Source organism: Podarcis raffonei, chromosome 2 (genome assembly GCF_027172205.1).
Source record: "Podarcis raffonei isolate rPodRaf1 chromosome 2, rPodRaf1.pri, whole genome shotgun sequence".
In the NCBI taxonomy this organism is placed as follows: Eukaryota; Metazoa; Chordata; class Lepidosauria; order Squamata; family Lacertidae; genus Podarcis; species Podarcis raffonei.
In genome coordinates, this window is record NC_070603.1 from 57,852,636 (window position 1) to 57,874,119 (window position 21,484).

General features: G+C 41.3%; 1 protein-coding gene across 3 annotated transcripts in view; it reads right to left on the reverse strand.

The window, feature by feature from the left end:
* FSTL4 (follistatin like 4) overlaps window positions 1–21,484 on the reverse strand; it is a 348,356-nt gene that overhangs the window by 84,867 nt on the left and 242,005 nt on the right. The gene's annotated exons all lie outside the window — the stretch shown is intronic.

A 21,484-nucleotide genomic window follows, 5' to 3' on the forward strand; every position in this document is an offset into this window, starting at 1 on the left:
GCATTTGTGTGCAATAAGTAAGAGTACTAGGAAAGAGGTGCTTAGGTCAGCTAATTTTTTTTATTTGCTCAAAGTATCACGGGGGTGTTTTTGTTGTAATCCCAAAATCTCATGTTGCCCTCCTCTGCACCTCTCATGAATGGGGCACACAAAGAAGGATCTCAGGTTATTATTGCACATTCTGGGTCAGTTCATATGGGGAGAGGTGGTCTTTGAGGTATTGTGGTCCTGAGCTGTTTAAGGTTTATAGCTCAAAACCAGCACTTTGAATTGGGCCCAGAAACTAACTGTTTTCCGAACCATCTTCAGAGGCAGCCCCATGTACAATGCATAGCTGTAATCTAACCTAGAGGTTACCAGAGCATAGACACCAGAAGTTAGGCATGTCCTGTCCACATAGCATAGCTGGGTCACAAGATGAAGCTCATGGAACGCACTCTGCTCCACTGAGGCCACCTGAGCTTCTAGTGACAGTAATAGATCCAGAAAACCCCCAAGCTACAAACTCGCTCCTTCAGAGGGAATGTAACTCCATCAAGAGTAGGCAATCTTAAAAGCTGGCACTACAGAATTGCTTGTTCGATCATCTCTCCTTGCACTTCCCTCAACCTGATATTGACAATGGTTAAGTCTTCAAGGAGATAGGGTGGGGTATGTGTGCACGGAACGAAGTCCACTTGCAGAATGAGACCCCCCCTCTAAGGGCTGCACACTCTCTAAACCTGCTCTGGGGTTTCTCCCAACTCTCTGTAGCAGATTTAGGGGGGAGAACATGTGGAGGGAGAAGAGGAGGGGAAGTCCTGTTGGGCAAGCAGAGCTCATTTAGTGTATGCAACAAGCAACTATTTACCAAGTGGTAAATTAGGATTACATAATAAATATTAAGATGAAGGCTGAAAAAGAAATCTCATGCATTAAAAAATAATATTTTCTTCTTGAATTTAACATTATTTTTTGAGGGGAATCAATTAAAACATAATAAACTACATTAAAACTGTCTCCCCATGTTCTTTAAACTTTGATATGTAGAACCAATGCAGAAAAAATGCCTAATTGGATTAGGCTAAATTAACAATGTGGGGAAAGTAGCAAAAGAACGGTTTTTTGCAATGTTGTGCATATGGACAGTAATGAAAGCGACGGGATATTATAAATTGCCCAGAGCTTTGCTAAGTTCCATATGCTCCATCAGTAATTATACCAACCCTAACAAAATTTATTGTGCTAGCAGATTATCAGAGTTCGCATGGTATCTGTTAGCATGCAGCTGCAAGAAAGCACACTTCTCTTCATTCTGTTCATCAGAAGGCTGGTAATGATCTAGGCCACCACTCAAAACTAGTGATGGGTAGAGTAATTTTTCTAAACCAGTTTTTTAATGGGTCAGAGCTTTCCTGAGCTATTTTTCGAGAATTGCCCTCCTTTGCCTCGAGGGGCTTGGTGCAATATTTCATCAGCAGAAGAACTTTGTGATGTGTGTTAGGCTGAGCGGTAATAGTCACAAGCCTTTCCTTCTCCTACACCTTTCTATTGTAGGAGGGAAAAATGACAACTGAGAGGATTTCCAAAAAGCCAAGAACTCTCTGTTTCCTTAGCCTTTACTGTCATTTTCCTACCTTGGTAAATTTATGAAAGGGGGTGGAAAGACTAGAAGACCGGGGGGGGGGGGCTGGTGTGTGCCAGTGTGCATTACACAGGTCAATTCTGTGGACAAATTTGAGTACATGGTAAAGCTGATCACCCCAGAAACTGTGGAGTGAAAAGGAAGCAAATTTTGGTCAAGAAGACTCTAAGCAAACCTGAATGCCTCCCTCAAGGGCAGAAGTGTCTGTCTGCCTGGACCCTGCTTCTGGAACACTGGCAAGCCTTTGGAGAAGCTCAGACCATGTACCAGGATGAAGGAGGCATATTAGCAGCTCTGACTGAAATTCATGGAACTCCTTGTAATCTGAAAAGGCTTGAAAGTATGTCACTCCCCAAAATAATGATTTTAAATTAAAATAAAGTACCTGTTTTGCAGGAGTCTTCTCCTGGCATCATTTACTAACACCAAACTGGATTTTAGTGAGAAAAGGTGAGGCGAGATAAAAGGATGAATCAGAAGACAGGAATATTTGGAGGTGTAAAGGAATGAAAAAGAGAGCGCACCTCAACGTTGAGCTCACTTCTTTACTTTCTTTTGTGTTTGCTTAGCTCCAAGTTTTTATAATACGATTTTTGTTTGTTCTGAGGCCTTTGGAGCCAAGTTTGCCTTTTTGCCTTCTGTTTCAGAGAAGAGATGTCTTGCTTTGAGCATGTCCCTCCTTCAGTTCTGAAGCTGCTCTTGGCTATTTTCTCCGAGCCAGCTTTTTCAGGTCTGCATATTTGCCTCATAAACAGTTTTGAATACATGCAGTTTTAATAGTTTTCTTTTACGTTCTGTTTATTCCCTGGTGAGGTTCAGACTTTGCTCTTTCAATTTTAGATATTTTCCTCTACTTTTTCACCTGAACTTACTTTCTATTCTGAACATTCTGTAACTAGTACACTAAATGTTCCCTGTGAGTTGACAGAAGCTAGCTTCTTGGATCCCTGCTTGGATTGGTAGCTATAATCACCCCCCACTTTAGTTCAAATGAGTGAGATTTAAGAACCTAATTTTGATATGTACTGTGAATAGAGCCACAATGGCTTCTCTCTGCCAGGCGTACTAGTAGAGAACCATATTCTGTAAAGATCCATGAGGAAAGCTGTTTTGTGAAAGTATCTAAGATGATGATTTTAATGGCTGTACATCCAACAAGAAATTAAAATGTGACAGAATCTAGTGACTATTTTTTTTATATTTCCACCCACCTATCTGGATCTTCTTACCAGGAGATCCAGTCTCCTTTCTGATTGCAAAAACAGTCTTTCAATAGGGTGATTTCATGTAAAAATCCACGCTGTATCTGAGTTAGAAAAGTAATATATGGTATGAAAGAAACCATAAGATGTTGGACCTTCTCTTAATTATGCCAAAACTAATATATTGCCATTAGTACATGTAGTATGAGAATGATAAATTGTGTTAGGCAATGATTTTGAAACATAGGGTTGTATTCAATGTTAGTCATAATCAGAGTAGATTCATGGAAATTAATAGACGTGACTAACTTAGGTTCATTAATTTAATTGTGTGTTCTTTAATTTGGGCTTAGCTGGATACAGTCCAAAAGCAGAAACAACCACTGCCACTCAAATACCCATACTTTGGTAAATATCGACCTGCCTATAGGTTTTAATGATGGAAGAAAAATGGTTCCGTTCTTAATATTTTGGGGTCAGGTTTGGAGTCTCATAAGTCAAATGAGTTCTTTGGGTGCCATAAGTGGGTGCTAAGGACAATGACAAAGTGAAACTATGGAAGATGCACATTTGTTCCTGTGATCTAGGACGACCACTATAGGTATCAAACAAAAACATCACATCGTTGAAAGCCTGCTTAGTAATAGCATTGAAACCACTAGTGAAAGTGTCCAATCTAAGAAATTGTTGCCTAGGTTAAGGAACAGCCTACTACAGAAAATACATAGCAAAACAAAGTAAACTGCAACATAGAAATTAAAGCTGTTTAAAAAGTTTGGACGACACTGCGAGAGGAAAGTCCACTGAGACATTTCTGAACAAATTAAAATGGCTTACATTGTAATAATTCAAAATAATTCATTTCACATGTTTGAATAAAGAAATCAAGAAGTGGATCCTGTTTTTCTGGGTGAGTGCCAGCTAGCATTTTAGCTCTCTGCAATTTCATTTAACATTCATGGAATACCTAATTGGAAAACAAGTTGAAATACGTAATTGGAAAACAACTTGAAATGAGTTTTAAGCCCATAGCAGTAGAACACTTTCCCCAAATTGTTGCATTGCATCTCCTAAGAGATAACAGAAATACACAGGATTCCGTACCATATGCGCTATCCCAGGATGAATATTCAGTAACAAAGAAATGTTTTATACTTCCAAATGAGGAAACTTGCAGGGCAAGGAAAAATATATTTGGACCGGCAGTTTATATGTGATCAATACATGGAAACATTGTGGCATTTTATATTTCTTAACTACACAGAATTATTTCAAGATGCAATAAAATCTGGATTTAATCCTGCTTCAAAATTTGTTTTGAGTTGTTAATCTAGTTACTCTGTGTCCCCTGTGTACTTGCCCAAGAAAACTCTGTTAACATCCCTCTTAAAAAGGACCACATTATATTACTTTGGCAACTGCAACACACTCACTGTGAAGCTACTTTTTAAAGACTGCTTGAAAAATTCAGTTGGTTCAGAATGCTGCTTTCAGACTGTTCAATGGGGGGCCATTATTCAAAGCATGCAACTCTATTGCTATTGAATTTGCATTAGTTTCCAGTATGTTTCCAAGGACAATTCAAAGTGCTAGTTGTTGCCTTAAAAGGAGGTCTAATTGCAAGAAAAGGGTTACTACAAAGGAAGGTGGAAGCCAGAGACAGCAATATAGTCTACTGAAGAAAGGCAAGAGTTGCATTCATTGCTCCAACCACTTTTGGATTTGATCTCACTCACCACTGGAATCCATCCCATAACATCTTTGCACCAAGCTAGTACACCTATCGGGCTATAATCTTGCCCTCTGTGGCTTGGATCTGGGATATATATGAAGGACACACCCAGATCTACCAAGCAGTGGCAGATCAGACCAGAGTCATATTCTAGAAAAGCAGGCCAGAAAACAGAAGCCAGGACAGGTTCCAATATGTGTGACAAGATGCAACAAAGCAAGGGTAGGAAGTGTGGTCAGCAATCAGGCATGATGGGAGTTGTAGTAACTTAGTTATTTTTCCCTTAACAATTTATTTCATTGTTAGAGTTTTATTACGTTTGTGAGATGATTGCTTGGTGGGCCCAAAAGTGTGTGTCAATATTACTCTATATAAATTCAATAAATAAATAAGATGAATGAATGAATGAATAAATAAATAAATATGTAAATAGTGTCATTTTACAAATGGGTGAGGGACACAAGAAAACGTGTGGCTAAGTGCCTGAGGTTTCTGCACTTTCAGTTTTAAGCACCTTGGTTTTAGTGCCTAGGTTGTTGACAAGTTACACCAGGCTTAATATTCTGTGAAGGGATACAAAAGCGTCCATCTTGGCTACTGGTACCCTCCTTTTCAACGCCAGCATCTTTTGCATATGTGAGTCTTTCTCTAGCTACTGGGGAGTGTGGTAACTGGTGGACCAGCAACACATATATCAGTGCTTTTTTTTCTAGAAAAATAGGTGCCAGTACTCACCATGAAGTTGTTACCTGAAGTGCCACACTTTTTAACAACAACAAAAAGAGGTGTCAGTACCCTTGAGTTCCCCCTGAAAAAAAGCACTGACATGTATGTGTTACAGTAATGGAAAGTGTTATATATATATCAGTGATACAAGGTCATGGGAGCACACAGCAAATTCACCTGAATATACCACACACCATCTTCATATGCATCATGTTCATCACCACATGTCACAAGGTCACCCACCTTTCTTGTGAGCGTCCGATTCCAGGAACCTCATTAAAACTGTCAGGTTTTACATTTGAGTATTTACTATTAAACAAATGCAGGTCTGTTACAGAAAAGGTAGCACCACTTTGCCAGCAGAGAAATCAAGATAACAGTACATGAATATTCATGCTGTAAATTATTTAAGGATGACTGATTGTTTTAATTATTTGTTTTTTCTTGTTTTGCACACAGTTCTATAATTACGCTTGGAGCATTTGTCCTGCTGACCTGTATATTTGCTTCTGTTATGACTTACGGCCAAGGAAATGCATGATTTGAGATTCCAAATCAACACATTTCTATGCATATGGTACAGTAAATGATGACATAAAATAAAAAAACCTTTGGGGATTATTTGGGGTATCCGGTAGCTTAAACAGACACAAATTGCTTAATAAGACTCATGTTTTTGTTTACAACAAACCCTCACAGTTTTACCTTCTTGATGAGGTATGTGTTTTCTATCCATTGCAACAAAGGCCTCTCTGTAGCAATTAGTGAGGGACCCCAACATCATCCAAGCATAGCTCAGAATATCTAATCAAGGCAGCCTCAATATGAAACAAATGCTATGATCTCTAAAGTTCTTTTCCAGCTCACATTTAAAGCTGAATCAGAGAGGAACTGAAGCTTTCTCACCCTCCCTTCCTCACACTCATCCGTGGACAATTTGCTCCTAAGCCCTGTCCCATCATGTTTTAGAGGGGTAAGCGAGGATGCTATCTCTCTGCTCTCTTTTCATCGCAAACATCTGAGATAGTTCTATTGTTATTTGCCAGTCAAGCTCGGAACTACGCCAGTGCTGGATATGGAGTGGTGCGGGTGGTTGCCCCACACAGGGTGCTGAACCGAGAGGGTGCAAAGTTGAGAAGATCCATAATTGAGAAGCTCCATTGGGGGGGGTGTGTGTGCAAATTTTGCAATCTCACAAGGCGCCATATAGTGGTACCTCGGGTTAAGTACTTAATTCGTTCCGGAGGTCCGTTCTTAAACTGAAACTGTTCTTAACCTGAAGCACCACTTTAGCTAATGGGGCCGCCAGCTGCTGCCGCGCCGCCGGAGCACGATTTCAGTTCTCATCCTGAAGCAAAGTTCTTAAACCGAGGTACTATTTCTGGGTTAGCAGAGTCTGTAACCTGAAGCGAATGTAACCCGAGGCACCACTGTATAATGAAAGATTACCAAAGTCCACCCCTGACTACATTTTCCAGTGTTCCCTGTGCACGCAGCTGTACCAGTGTACTAGACATCAGGATGGGTGGGGGAGAAAGATACAATGCCCCCCCCCCACAATGCAGACAGAGAGATAAGTAAGAAAGGGGACCTTGGATTCCCACTGAGGGTAGACGAGGAAGGCCATGTACATAAAAAACCCCAAACCAAACTGGTCTGTGTGTTTGGGGGAGATAATTTTTGTTTGTTTTTTGAAAAAGCTATTTTTGCCAAATTGGGGAAATCATCCATTACTAGCTGCAATCAGAAAAATATGTACCTTATCAAATAGGTAAAACTGTCTGGCATTGTTAGAGATATTTCAGACTTTTAATCCACGGGGTGTGTGTGGGGGTGCTGTGTTCTCTTGTCCATCGATAACCTCAATCCCTCAGTCCAAACTTTCTGTGTTGAACATCTTGCCTGCTCTTCAGACTTCTCATGATTTCTCATGCACTACAGTCCTGCCAGAGACATCCCATGGCAGTGGCTGGGAAATGCATTGGTGACCATTAGACTAAGTGTGGTCTGCACATAAGTGTCAGCTGCTCCTCTTGGCAAATTCCTTCCAGAGTATTGCCAGTATGCTGATAGCCAGCTGTATCTAAAAGCCCAAGTTAAGCATGCAGCCGGCTGTAGAACTGGGTGGTGATGGAAAAGTGCTGCATTATGTGGATTCAATGTATTTTCAATCCTCCCTTTCTCTTGAAATTCTTATTTTGTATCCTGGTTTTCAGGTTAATGATGAAATGAGTGCTTCAGGTGTAGTTGTCTAGGGAGGAAATGAATCCTTAGCATACCCCAAATGTTTCTTATACTTTCCATTACCTTTAAAAAGAGAGTCCTTTCAGTCCAAGAGACACATTCTCTCATGAACAACCTTCTGAGGAAGGCTGGGTCAGAGAGGAAAAGTTTGCAAGGCAACAGATGTGTTCTTACAGTAGGCTGCATTCCAGGCACACAAATGCCAAGAGCTTTCCAAACCCAGACATCTCTCCAACCTCCCTCCAGGCAAACAAGAGGCATTACCATCATTGAAAGACATGTTCTATGTCAGCCCAAAGCACTCAAGAATATGAGGACCAAGCAGGGCCACCAAGGACCATGACTTAGGTACAAAGGGTGTGGCCTGGGATGGAGCAGGACCTGTGAAGAGTCCTGAGGGCCAGACAGAGAAACCTGAAGGTCAAATACACCCCCTGCTCTAAAAGATGAGGGACCTTCCAAGATAGGCTAGCAATGTGCTTCTCCAGGAATGTATTAGCAGTCTTTCAGTAGTTCAACCACAAGCAGCATGCTAGACTAAGCAAAACTGACAGTGGCTACTACTGAATATAATGGTGGAACGCCAACAGTAGAAAGAGCCAGAACCAACGGCAGGCAGAGACATCTAGTTTGGTCTCAATCCTTTTCCTTGTTGAGTTCTACAAAGGCAAGACTGACAGAGAGGAAGGTAGCAGGCAGAGCCACTACCTTACCTGGTTGTAAGTCGGAAGGCAGGCAGGTGGGGGCTGAAGACAGGCTGAGGTTCATAGAGCAGTGCCCCATTTGTCCTAATTGACCAGCCTCCAATGTTTAAATGGCAGTAAAGGGGAGGGAGACAAGTTGCTACTCTTGCTTTTCGGTGCAAAATATTATGGTGGAGGTGGGAGATGATGGAGATGCAGGTTGCCATTGCTGGCATGGGGGCAAGTAGATTGTTTTCTGAGTGGATATGTCTTCCAGTACAGGCACCGGCTGCTGAAGTCAGCAGGAACAGCACTATCCACACAGCAATTGAGCACTTGCAAAGGTGCTGCTGCTGCAGCATCGCTCCCACTTCACCCTCCTGGGAATGAAAGGTATTGGAGAGAACACAGCAGCACTTGAGGTTTCTGTCTAGTAAGCTACCCCACTGGCAACAAATGAGTAAAGGGGACGGAAAATGCATGTGGCAACTTTAGAAGCAGGTGGTGATTCCCAAAGAGAGTAAGAGAGACTGGGTAATCTTCCAAACCTGGGGACTGGGAGAAGACAGGAATGGAAACAGTTTGGCCCGAGATCCCTGTTGTCTTTGCAATTTCAAAAGAGCTGACCTCTTCACTGTAGAATTATTTCCCCACAGGGTTTAGCCCCTTGTAATAGTGTTCATCAGTTAAGAGAAGGCTGCTGGAATTCAACTGCCTATACAGATTTGAAGGTCATTTCCATCATATGTTTAAGATTTTCAGTAGATTGAAGTTGCCTGGAAATACAGTGGTACCTCGGTTTACGAACTTATCCGGAAGTCCGTTCTTAAACTAAAACCGTACTTAAACCGAGGCACGCTTTCCTTAATGAGGCCTCCCACCACCGGTGTCCTTCCACCATTTGGATTCCGTCCTTAGACCAAGTTAAAGTTCTCAAACCAAGACACTATTTCCGGTTTTGCAGAGTTTGTAAACCAAATTGTTCTTAAACCAGACTGTTCTTAAACAGTAATAAGTAATAATAAATAATAAAGAGCGTAACTATTGCCTTGAAACTGTAATAAAGAGCGTAACTGTAATAATAGCTCAACTCGAGGTATAAGTCTTTCAGATTAGCGGAGTTTGTAACCTGAAGTGTTTGTAACCTTAGGCGTTTGTAACTCGAGGTACCACTGTACTTCTCATTGGTATTCGGTTGGCCCACTGTAAGACCAAGAAGCTGAACCAGATGCGACATAAGATATGTTCCCATGCTGAGCCATATGGTGAACATTTGTAAACATTATGGGGGGGGGGAGTGAGAGACCAACAAAGAAAATTCATTTCTTGATCACGCCCACATGGCAATGCAATGCATTCTCCTGCTACTGGAGACTTCCATGCCTTGGAATCTGCTTTTATCCAGCCAGTCAACAAAATACATTAATAGTTCCCACTGAAAGGTGGATCATTTCCTTTGAAACAAACAACAAGGCTACATGTGGTGTTCATTTAACAGCCAGGGTGTAATTTTTCTCTCTCATTACATTGAAAGAAATCTATTGCACTTGGGGCATTTGCAAAAGTTGTGGTTTTTCTGCTTTTCAAAGGGAGGACAGTTGACACCCATCAAACAGTGTGAAATAATTAAGTAACCATTGTGTTTGGATTACTTGCTACAGGGCTGGTGGAGACATATCACCTTTGAAGTTCACAGGTTCAAAAAAAAAGAAAGAGGGACAGGAATTGTCCCCTGTCATGTGAACATGAATCACTGTTTTCTCAACAGATGGAGTGAGAAAATCACCTATTTACTTATTATCTCTCAGGCAATTTCTCATCAATTACATGAGCTCCGAATTCCAGCTAACACATTTCCCCCTTAGCTGCTGCTTCCTACAAAACAATATTACAGAAGCACTGACATCATTTGGACAGCTAAGAAGCCCCTATGATATTTTATTTTTGTGCTTGCTTTAATTCAATGAGCACTTTTCTCTGGATTATAAATGCAAAATTAAATCAGCACTTGTGGGCATAGTAGTGGTTTTTCTTTTTCTTTCCTTCTTAAATATTTGACTGCGAAAGTCAAAAGATTGCAACAATCTCAGTGTAAAGCAAAATGGTATACTTAGACAAAAATCTCCCTAACATTTCCCCACATTTCTCTCCATCTTTTTTTTTTAATGAAGCTTAATAGATTCCACTGCAAATCAAGCTACCTTTTTGGCAATGAACCCTGATGGAAGCACTTGAGGACACAGGGGCTTGCCTTTCTGCTGCTTTCCCCCTGAAACTATTGCCATTTCAAAGCTTAAACCTATCTCATCAATGAATGTTAAAGAAAGATTAGCTGACACTTTCAACTGAACATTAAGACTTTGCCAGCTTAACTTCTTTCTGTGCCAGCAGCTGGGCTTGTGCCCAGTCTCCAGTCATCAAGAAGGATTACCACAATCAATAGAGGATATTGTGGCTGGAAGAAGGAAGATATCAGTTTGGTAATGAACCAGCAACAACCTCCTACAGGGCTAAGCTGCTTCCATGAAAGTACTCCCCCTATTCTCCAAAATGTAGGGAGAATTATACACGTCTACTAATTCAAGATGCGGGTGGTGCTGTGGGTTAAACCACAGAGCCTGGGGCTTGCCGATCAGGTCGGCAGTTCGTATCCCCGCGACGAGGTGAGCTCTCGTTGCTTGGTCCCTGCTCCTGCCAACCTAACAGTTTGAAAGCATGTCAAAGTGCAAGTAGATAAATAGGTACCGCTCTGGCGGGAAGGTAAATGGAGTTTCCGTGCGCTGCTCTGGTTCGCAAGAAGTGGCTTAGTCATGCTGGCCACATGACCCGGAAGCTGTACGCCGGCTCCATTGGCCAGTAAAGCGAGATGAGCACTGCAACCCCAAAATCGTCTGCAACTGGAACTACCGGTATTTGTCAGGGGTCCCTTTACCTTTTACTAATTCAAGAACAAGCAAATATATGAATCTTTTTTCACAATATCACCTTTGCCACCAGAATGCATAGCAGCAATGTTCTCATGAATGAAAGCATTTACCCAGGCAGTGGCCCTCAATGAATGGAGTTTGGGTTGTTCTCCTTGTCTGACAGCTCGTCCACGTGGGAGTTAAATGTATACTTGAAGCTGCATGCATCTAAGTTTGGGGGATGCTGTCCACATGTCTTGCAGACCACAATTTCTCCATAGCAAACTTGGATTTTTTTCCAATTCAGAGTAAATCTGATAAGGAAAGTAAATCCAATGTAAAATTGCTTAACTGACTGTGGATGCCCTGCATTGTGTGGGAGCATTCTAGGGAGTTTGTTTTCAATTGCATAGTGCTTTATTAAACTTAAAACATCTCAGTTACTATATATACTGGTAATCTTAATACATTCTTTCTCCTTTATATTTTCTTTACAGGTTTTTTTTTTAAATGACTATGTTGTTGTTGTTTAGTCATTTAGTCGTGTCCGACTCTTCGTGACCCCATGGACCAGAGCACGCCAGGCACTTCTGTCTTCCACTGCCTCCCGCAGTTTGGTCAAACTCATGTTGGTAGCTTCAAGAACAATGTCCAACCATCTCATCCTCTGTCATCCCCTTCTCCTTGTGCCCTCCATCTTTCCCAACATCAGGGTCTTTTCCAGGGAGTCTTCTCTTCTCATGAGGTGGCCAAAGTATTGGAGCCTCAGCTTCACGATCTGTCCTTCCAGTGAGCACTCAGGGCTGATTTCCTTAAGAATGGATAGGTTTGATCTTCTTGCAGTCCATGGGACTCTCTCTCTCTTTTTTAAAATAATATTTATTAAAAGTTTAAAGATTACAGAAAGAAGGAAAAAAAGAGAAAGATTAAACAAAACAAAACAAATCAATACATTACAATACATAAAAAAACACAAAAAACAATACATCAAAAGCAAAAACAATTAAAAAACACATCCAATATTTCCATACCTTTGTCTTTCATTTACTTGTTTCATCGACCTCCTCACACCTCCCTTTTTTGTATTCTAGTTATTAATTATTTCAGCAAATCCTTTCCATCTTTCTCTGTTTTCTGTCATATAATTATCTTAATTTATTTTAACCTTATCTTACCTTTAATACCATAAAACTTATTTGTACTTAACTCCTTATAACATTTCTACTAAAGCCATGTAATTTCATTCCAACATTTTTCTAACACTCATTAATTTTACAATATTTCTATAAATAAATTTTAAATTTTTTTCCAATCTTCTTCCACCGTCTCTTCTCCCTAGTCTCGGATTCTGCCAGTCCTTTCTATCAATTCCATATGGTCCATCAACCTGGTGATCTTCTGTCTGAGGCTCTTAACTCTTTTCCATGTCCCTTCTGCAGATCTTCTTCATATTTATAAATACATTTTACTTTCTCTTCTGCTGATCTTGTTCTTAATTTCCTTCCTTTGGCGCTGAGGAGTAGATCTCGGGGAAGCTCCAACCTAACAATGTCTTTATTCCTTCTCGACAGGTCAGCCCATTCTCCGTAGTCAAAACTAAAGTCCAAAAGATATTTCAGGACGTGTTTCAAAATCCCTCCAAAACTGAAGGCCCCCACAACTCCAATCTCCTCCTGACCTAAATCCAGGTCCCAAAAGCCAGAACATCCCTGCATAAGGGGATCTGTCCAACTTTCCTTCTCCAATCCAAAGGGGGCTCCAGTCCTCAAAATCTGACTTTCTCTAAATCCCCGTGAGTAGGGGAGGCGCAAAAGGTGCCAGCCGAATCCCACGTTCACAGGCTTCTCCCACCTGTGATTTTTATGGGTCCCCACCTTCGCCGTGGCGGCCAGACCCTAATTTCCAAGCAACGAATTCCTCCCGATCAGAGGAATTCCGCCATTGTCCGGAGGTGCCAACCCGGAAGTCCGCAGTCCATGGGACTCTCGAGTCTCCTCCAGCACCAGAATTCAAAAGCATCAATTCTTCAGCGATCAGCCTTCTTTATGGTCAAGCTCTCACTTCCATACATCACTACTGGGAAAACCATAGCTTTAACTATATGGACCTTTGTTGGCAAGGTGATGTCTCTGCTTTTGAAGATGCTGTCTAGGCGTTTACCTTCTAAATATGGGTTGCATTGAATATTTTGCATTTTCAGTTTGGGGACCAAAACAGATGTTTCTTGTTGAGGTAGAAGCAGCCACAGGAACAGTAGCACCCAAACTTCCTTGTGTGAACATTTTCCTTTTTGTAGTGCTCTAATGTCCTGTGACATTTCATGATTTGGTGGCATGAAGATGTCATTGAGGACTATTGTGAGGGAGAGAATGGGATAGCATCTATATAACTAGTTGCATTTTGCTGAATTATGAAATTCTTTAAGGAAGACATGAACAACTGAGAAGTGAAGTAATTTCCCCCTGGCAGTGTCAAAAATAAGGTAAGGTATTTGACCTCTGCCATTCAATGGATATGGCTTTCATTGCTTTCTTCTCTGGAATCCCAGAGGTACCTGGGCAAGGATACTTAAGAACTCAACTCAGAACAAAGGCACTTTTGTTTGTGACACGCTGATGAGTTGGTTACTTTTCCTTTGTGTCTTACTATGTCACTGAATTGCCTTCAGTTGGAGAAAGGGCTATACACCAGTTGTGGAGCACCTTTTGAATGCAGAAGGTCTCTGTTCAATCCCTAACTTCTCCAGGTACAGCCAGGAGAGATCCCTGTGTGAAATCCTGGAGAGCTGTTGCCAGTCAGTGTAGACAGTGTAGCCAATGCTGAGCTAGATGGACCATTGTTCTGACTTGATGTAAGGCTTCTTCCTATGTTCTAGACATGTTGAATTGGAGAGGATATATATCTGATACATAAGCAAGTACAAAACACGATACTCTTGCTACAGTGACAGTTTAAGAGTCTTCTGATAATTAATTGTTTCTATGGGATTGAGATTAATGCCAGTGCAAATTCTTTGTGATTGTATTTACTGTCCTGTTTCATTTGTTTTAATCATGTCCCATTTTCAGCTCTAGCCTTCTGGTTCTAATTCAAAATACACATTTGACTTATACTGGTCAAAACTTTGTCTTTAATTGTGGCATTTTACAAGTCATGTCTTTTCTTTGGTCCCATTCTGACTTCCTTATAAGAGTGAAATCTTCGCTCAAGCTATTCAAGTTAAAAGTGGTGTAAAACATTTGAGCACAAGGGAAGAATTTGGCTCCCACTTTGGTAGAAAAGCACTGACCTTTGATACCATGGGGAGATTCAGCCAAGTGTAGGGCAAAGCGTACAGCAGAGAAGCAACGAACAGATTGGCCTTTTAGATCTTGTAAGACAATGCGGCTGACTCAAGAGGGCAAATAGCAAAGGTTAATACAAGACAGCAAAAGGAGAAGGCTCTGTTCTTTCTTGTAAATGAAATGTAGGCTCTGTGGGCAGCATGAAACTCAAGAAGTGCTTGGATCCATTGTTTTCCTTAATATACTCCATTAAAAGAGGGGCGGGGGGGGGGTCTATCTGCCAGAAGCTATCTGGACTTTAAGACTAAATCATTTACATGAATAAAGCAACAACATACTTTCTATGGTGAAAAGAGATCTCATGGGGTTTTATTGTATTTATACCCTGCACCTTCCTCCAGAAGAGCCCTGGGCCTACATTTAAATTTCTCTTCAGTTAAGGCAAGGATCATTGCAGCTGGCAGCTGCCAGTCATGTGAGTCTTGGAAGACTTGCAGGCCTTTTCCCACCTGGTTTGGGAGGGTGAAGCCCTAATTGACTTCAGCTACAAAAGCTGAGGCTACTGAAGAGGCCAAAGACCATCTTGGTTGTCTCTTAATGCAGACCTAGGTCATAGAGCTTCCACGGCCACATGAACCATCACTGGCAGGGTTGATAGCAACAGCAGCAGACACGTTCTGTGCTTACGATAATATTTTATTCTCTTGCTAATTATGCTGTTTTAAATATGCATTTTATGTTTGACTTCCTTTAGCAATGTTTTATTTTGAAATCTTTAAGATAACATTTTAGTTTCCTGTTATAGTTAAATAATTGACCCCACACATTCACGCAAGGAGGAGATGCAGAAACAAGTCATGACCACCTGTGACATTTATGCCTTCCTGCCTCTGAAGCACACAAAGGGCAAGGTAAAAGGCATGAAGCAATGATATGTGCTATTGGATAACCTAATCTTACAGTTTATGTTCAATGCCAGGCTTAGTTCCCACTTGCAACATTCTTGTATGAAAGGAGAAAGATTTTTAAAAGCCCAGAGAGTTGTCTAACTCTGAAGAATTATACTGATATCACCCGCAATACCAAGGGAGAGGAGAGTGCTCTTGTGTTCAGGTTTCCCATGGGCATCTAGATGGCCACTGTTAGAAAAGGATGCTGGACTATTAATCATAGAATCATAGAACTGTAGAAGAAGAAGAAGAGTTTGGATTTGATATCCTGCTTTATCACTACCCGAAGGAGTCTCAAAGCGGCTAACATTCTCCTTTCCCTTCCTCCCCCACAACAAACACTCTGTGAGGTGAGTGGGGCTGAGAGACTTCAGAGAAGTGTGACTGGCCCATGGTTACCCAGCAGCTGCATGTGGAGGAGCGAGGAATCGAACCCGGTTCCCCAGATTATGAGTCCACCACTCTTAACCACTAAACCACACTGGGACCCTGTGGGTCCTACAATGCTAGAATGTCAACTAAAGCATCCATGTCCTCAGGGCTTTTTTCCAGCTGGAACTCTGGAACTCCGTTCCGGAACCTCTCAGGTGGATGCCACTGCCATTATAAGAGAACAAGGGAGGCATTCATGGTGAGTTCAAGCACCTCTTTTTCTGGAAAAATAGCACTGCATGACAGATGGCCACCCAAGCTCTGCTTAAAAACCACCAACGAAGAGAGTCCACCACCTTCCATGGGAGTCTAGTCCACTGTTGAACACCACAATTAATACCACAGATGAGTAGGGTGATTTCCACATGACCCATTTAGTAAGCATTTGTCCTGTTTTATTTGCACTAAGTTTGTGGGGATGTTAAATCAAGTTGTCCGTTTCTTGAACGCTCATTCTAATTAGTTTACAGGGCAATTATACAATTTCATGCCAAGTGATTTTTTTGCCCACACCATTTCTGCATTTTCTTGTCACTTTCCTTTCCAAGAAAGAAAGGACCATTTTTAAAAAAACAGTGTAAGAGCACCAAACCTACTTTAATTACACTACTGAATTTGCTGTTATGTGAGCCCCACCTGCAGGAGAGCAACCGTCTCAAAGTTGCCTGGGTTTCAAGTCTGGTTCATGGGCATTGGTGGCTCCCACACAAGCACCATAGAATCATGTGTGGCAGCCATGCTCACCCCTTGGTAAAGGTGCTGTGTGCCAAAGCTGGTGCCTCCGTGTTGACACCATGATTTACACAACTGCAGCAAGCCCCTCTGTAAAAAATCACAATGCAGTCTAGTGAAAAGTCTCCACCACAAGGCACTGGTTCTCACCAATTGCACCCTGGATGCTCTCATTATGAGGACTTCTACTAAGTCCATAAATAAAGGCCCAGTCCAAACTGTCTCTAGAAGCACTAATCATAAATGCTATGTGAATGAACTACTTTCAAACAAGTATTGTTTTGTTTTTTAATGTGGGTTCACTTCCCTGATAAATCCAGCTTTATATTACAAAAGAATCTGTGTTTGAGAGGAGGAAGAGATTTTTTTCTTCTGACGAGATGTATGGTGATGGCCTTAGCCACATGTACCAGTAGTTATTAGAAATCTGTTAGCTTAGCCCTTATCGGGGGAAGAAAATAAATCATGATATGGCATAATTCCAGTCCCTGCAATTATGTTTTGTACACCTAAATGGGCTGGCTTCCAGTGCTTTATACATCTACATAGGCAAACATATCATCTTTAATTTTAACAGAAATACAATGAAAACAAAGTCTGCCATCTCAAGTATGTATGTGAACAAAGCCACTTTAAAATATTATTTCGCAAATGTATTACCATTTTTTTACTTCTTAAAGTTATATGACCACATCCATTATTGCAACGTCCCATTTTTTATTTTTGCAAATGAAGAGCTGAAAGCCTAATAAATTCTTATTACAGCACAGGCACCAAACCAAATAGGGAAAGAAGGTATGGCATATAAATGAATATGTATGGACAACATGTTGCTGGAAATGGGTTTAAACATTCATTTGTTCATTTATTCCATTTATATCCTGCCCTTCCTTCCAAGGGAGACCAGGGCATCAAACACAAAAGAGATAAAACAATACAATTAAATATGAAATTAAAAACATATTTAAAACAGCTGGAAACATTTAAAGACATCTAAAACCACGGAGGAGTGGGGCATCATGCAGAATAACAGTGGATTTACAAAACCAAAATGAAAACTGTAGCTAAAGCTAAAGAGAAATGCTCCCATTTTTATTATCATTTATCCTGATCATCCAAGAGAGCTGTTTCAGTGCTTTCACTAGCAATACTAATGCCAATGCCATCAGGTGCACAAACAGAATGGAGATCAGCAACTCTGTAGATGAAGAGCACAATTGATTTGTCCATAACCATATCACAGGATTCATCTAAGGAATCCCATAAGCTGAAGGCCGTGCAAGGAATGGTGTTCTCCGCTTCTTTCCCCATGTGCCGCACACCCTCCAAACTTGGTTAAAGGGGCAGGCAAACCACCAGATCAATGCATGGGGTGAGGAGAGGGAGGATCGTTCTATTTGACAAACAGAAAAGCTTACACTAAGATTTTGTCCCACGTAGCGTGACATTGAATTTCCCCCCTCATGTATTAGCAGCAAATAAAATAAAATTGTAGGCCACTTCCCAAATTAACTGACAATGGGTGACAATCTGACATGAACCTGCCTATCCATTACAGTCATCATCAGAGGCCCTCCTCTCTCAAAAGACATGTAGCTAATGAAACTGGGCATTTTCATTGGTAGCTCCCCAAGAGTGGTTTGAGTGGCCCCGTCAGTGATGGTTTCAAGCTGAGCAATCAAAAACATTTTTATTTCACCAGTTTTCTAATGGGTTCTAGTGGTATGTCAACTTTGCTGGCTATTGTTTTGATGGCGCTTGCTTTTATAGTGATTTTACTGCTTTCCATGTTTATTGCATCAGCATTGTGTTTTCATTGTTGTCAGCTTCCTTGAGGGCCCTTATGGGAGTTGACAGGTCATAGATAAATGTTTCCATAAAAATAAACAGAGAACATAACAAAGGCCCACAGAAATATGCTCATGGGATACAATCAGGCAAACTCTTAAAGAAGGCTACAAACCTATATCCATATACCTGGGAATAGGCCTCTTTGAATTAAATTGCAATTACTTCTGAGCAGATATGGAAGGGCTGTGTTGTTAGACAACCAGATAAGCAAGACAAAGCTCTCGTGTATCTATAATTTTGGAAGGCTACTGTGTGTTTTGGAGAGTTGAAATCTACCCTGCCTTCTGCTGTATTCTTTCTAAAGCCTAGCTGATTTTCAAAGCAAACACCTACAAACTCCCGAGAAGGCTTTATTGGCAGGGAAAGCTCTTAGGAAAAAGATACTGAATTATGTTTCTTTTAAAATGACTACTAAACCAAGATTTGTATGACAGATAAATATATACAGAGTGCCAGAAGTGATACCGATTAAAGTAAAATTCAGAGGGCTACTTAGTTGCAGCAAAGTATCTTATGGCATCTTAAATACTTAGTCTGATGAAGAAGCCTCAAGCTATGCCACAACAAATAAGTTCATCTTCCCTTTAATATGCCAGAAGAGGGGATTTGGGTGGGGGTGGGGTGGGAGTGCATTCTTTCAAGTTACCTTGAATAGATTAAAAATGAAATAGCACTGACAGAAATTGAGTGTTAGTTATACTTGGTACAATTATCTCAACACTCTAAACTAAATTCTTGCATCTCCTTTTCTCTCGATATTATAAATGGAGATTAAAAACAGATAGCAAGTCAATGAATAAGCCTGTAACTAAGCCTAGATTTCTTAGCTCAGAAACTTGCTCCTTGGTCCATGCTAGAAGCATTTCAGCTTATGTAAGAAGGTAGCACATCCCTAAGACCAATAGTCGTTGGCAGGGTGAGGAAGGGGCCATGCTGCTTACCTGACTTCACAAAGCTGAGGTTGCTGCCTGTTACTGAGAGAGGAAGGGGTGAGGTGGCGGCCAGTTTGGTACAGGGTGGGAACAGTAGTGAAGTCAATGTGCCGCTTGGCCCGTACCACACCGACCTGCTCTCTCCCTTCCCCTTCCCCTTCTCAGAAACATGCAGCAACCCTGGCACTGGGAAGTGAGGCAAACAGCCTAGCCCAACTCTGCCCTCCTGACTGCCACTGCCTAACACATACACTCTGCTCTCATTGAAGAACAGAAAAAAAATTATTGTAGCCAAGAAGCCTATTGATTGAAAAGACTGCCAACTTCAAAAAAAATACTGTATCCCATCTTCTTCCAGACAGGGAAATAACATTCTCTGTAAACCACAGAGCCTAGGGCTTGCCGATCAGAAGGTCAGCGGTTCGAATCCCCGCGATGGGGTGAGCTCCCGTTGCTCAGTCCCTGCTCCTGCCAACCTAGCAGTTCGAAAGCATGTCAAAGTGCAAGTAGATAAATAGGTACCGCTCCAGCAGGAAGGTAAATGGCGTTTCCGTGCGCTGCTCTGGTTCGCCAGAAGTGGCTTAGTCATGCTGGCCACATGACCTGGAAGCTGTACGCCAGCTCCCTCGACCAGTAAAGCGAGATGAGCGCCACAACCCCAGAGTCCGTCACGACTGGACCTAATAATCAGGGGTCCCTTTACCTTTTTACAGGTACTGTAGTACAGTGGTACCTTGGGTTACATACGCTTCAGGTTACATACACTTCAGGTTACAGACTCCGCTAACCCAGAAATGTTACCTGGGGTTAATAACTTTGCTTCAGGATGAGAACAGAAATCATGCAGTGGTGGTGCAGTGGCAGCAGGAAGCCCCATTAGCTAAAGTGGTGCTTCAGGTTAAGAACAGTTTCAGGTTAAGAACAGCCCTCCAGAATGAATTAAGTTCTTAACTGAAGGTACCACTGTATTGATAAAGAAACTACTGAATAAGGAAATCCCAACAAAAGAACAGTGGCAAGAGAAATTGATGGATTACGCAGAATTGGCGAAATTGACATACAAACTGCGAGACAAGGACAACTGTGACTTTAAAGAAGAATGGGAACTTTTTACAAATTACTTTAAAAAACAACAAAATGAATTGTACTCCTTGGCAGGCTTTGAATAAATATACACAAATTTATTGATTGTTAACATAATAGATAATTTAAGAATCTTTACAATTTTACAATATGCAGAGAAAAGCATGTGTTGAAAAATCAGAGAGAGGAGCTGAGGGGAGTCCCAGGGGGTTATGGGGAGGGGGGAAATTGGGGGGGGATTGAGGATGATATGTTTTGATAATATGTTATGTTGAAATTCTTAATAAAAATATTTTTTTAAAAAGAAACTACCATGAATGTTTTAATTATAAGGTGGGCTTAAAAAACCCAAACCCACGCAGGTAACAAAACTTGTGGTTCTAATGAAATCCACCCACCCCACATTGTTAATCACAAGTATTCATTGCTTCACAAAGAAAGGCATTGTATAGTATGTTCCTGAAAGCTGATGCTAAATCTGGAGGGCCAAAGGCTCCTCACTCCCAGCTTAAGACCTTGGGAGAGAAAGGTCTTAGGATTCTATTCTGACGGGCTTTGGAAATTTGCTTGGAACTATGAAAGAGGAAGAGTTGTTGCTCAGCTCTCTCTTCTCTCATTACTAGCAAAGGGAACATGTTGCAGACTTTGTTAAAAAGTGGGTGGGCAATGGTGTACTTGAGCTTTTGTGGGTTGAAAGGAAGCACACACAAAAGACTTTGTCTGGTTCCTACCAGATTCACAATGATACCCTTTTTCTTAAACCGATTCTGCTGCTTCTTTCCAGCCTTGCACAAACCTTAATACATCCAGCAACTTCTAACAATGCCTTACATTTCCACTGGCCATTTGTGGGCACATGCATGTGCCTTCAGTAGAGGCTTGGCTTCAGCACTATGCGTCGACAGCACCATCAACGTGTTTTGTAGAAGTACTTTCCATCATGCAACTAACAATGAAAAGCTTTCAATGGAAAGCAAACCTACTGCATGAATGACAGCAGATTTGAAAAGACTAGCTGAAAACTAACAAAGAATTCAGTGCTGTTCAGGTTAAGTTCAGGTAGCACGTGGAGACGTACTGCAAAAGCACATGGGATTCTTTTC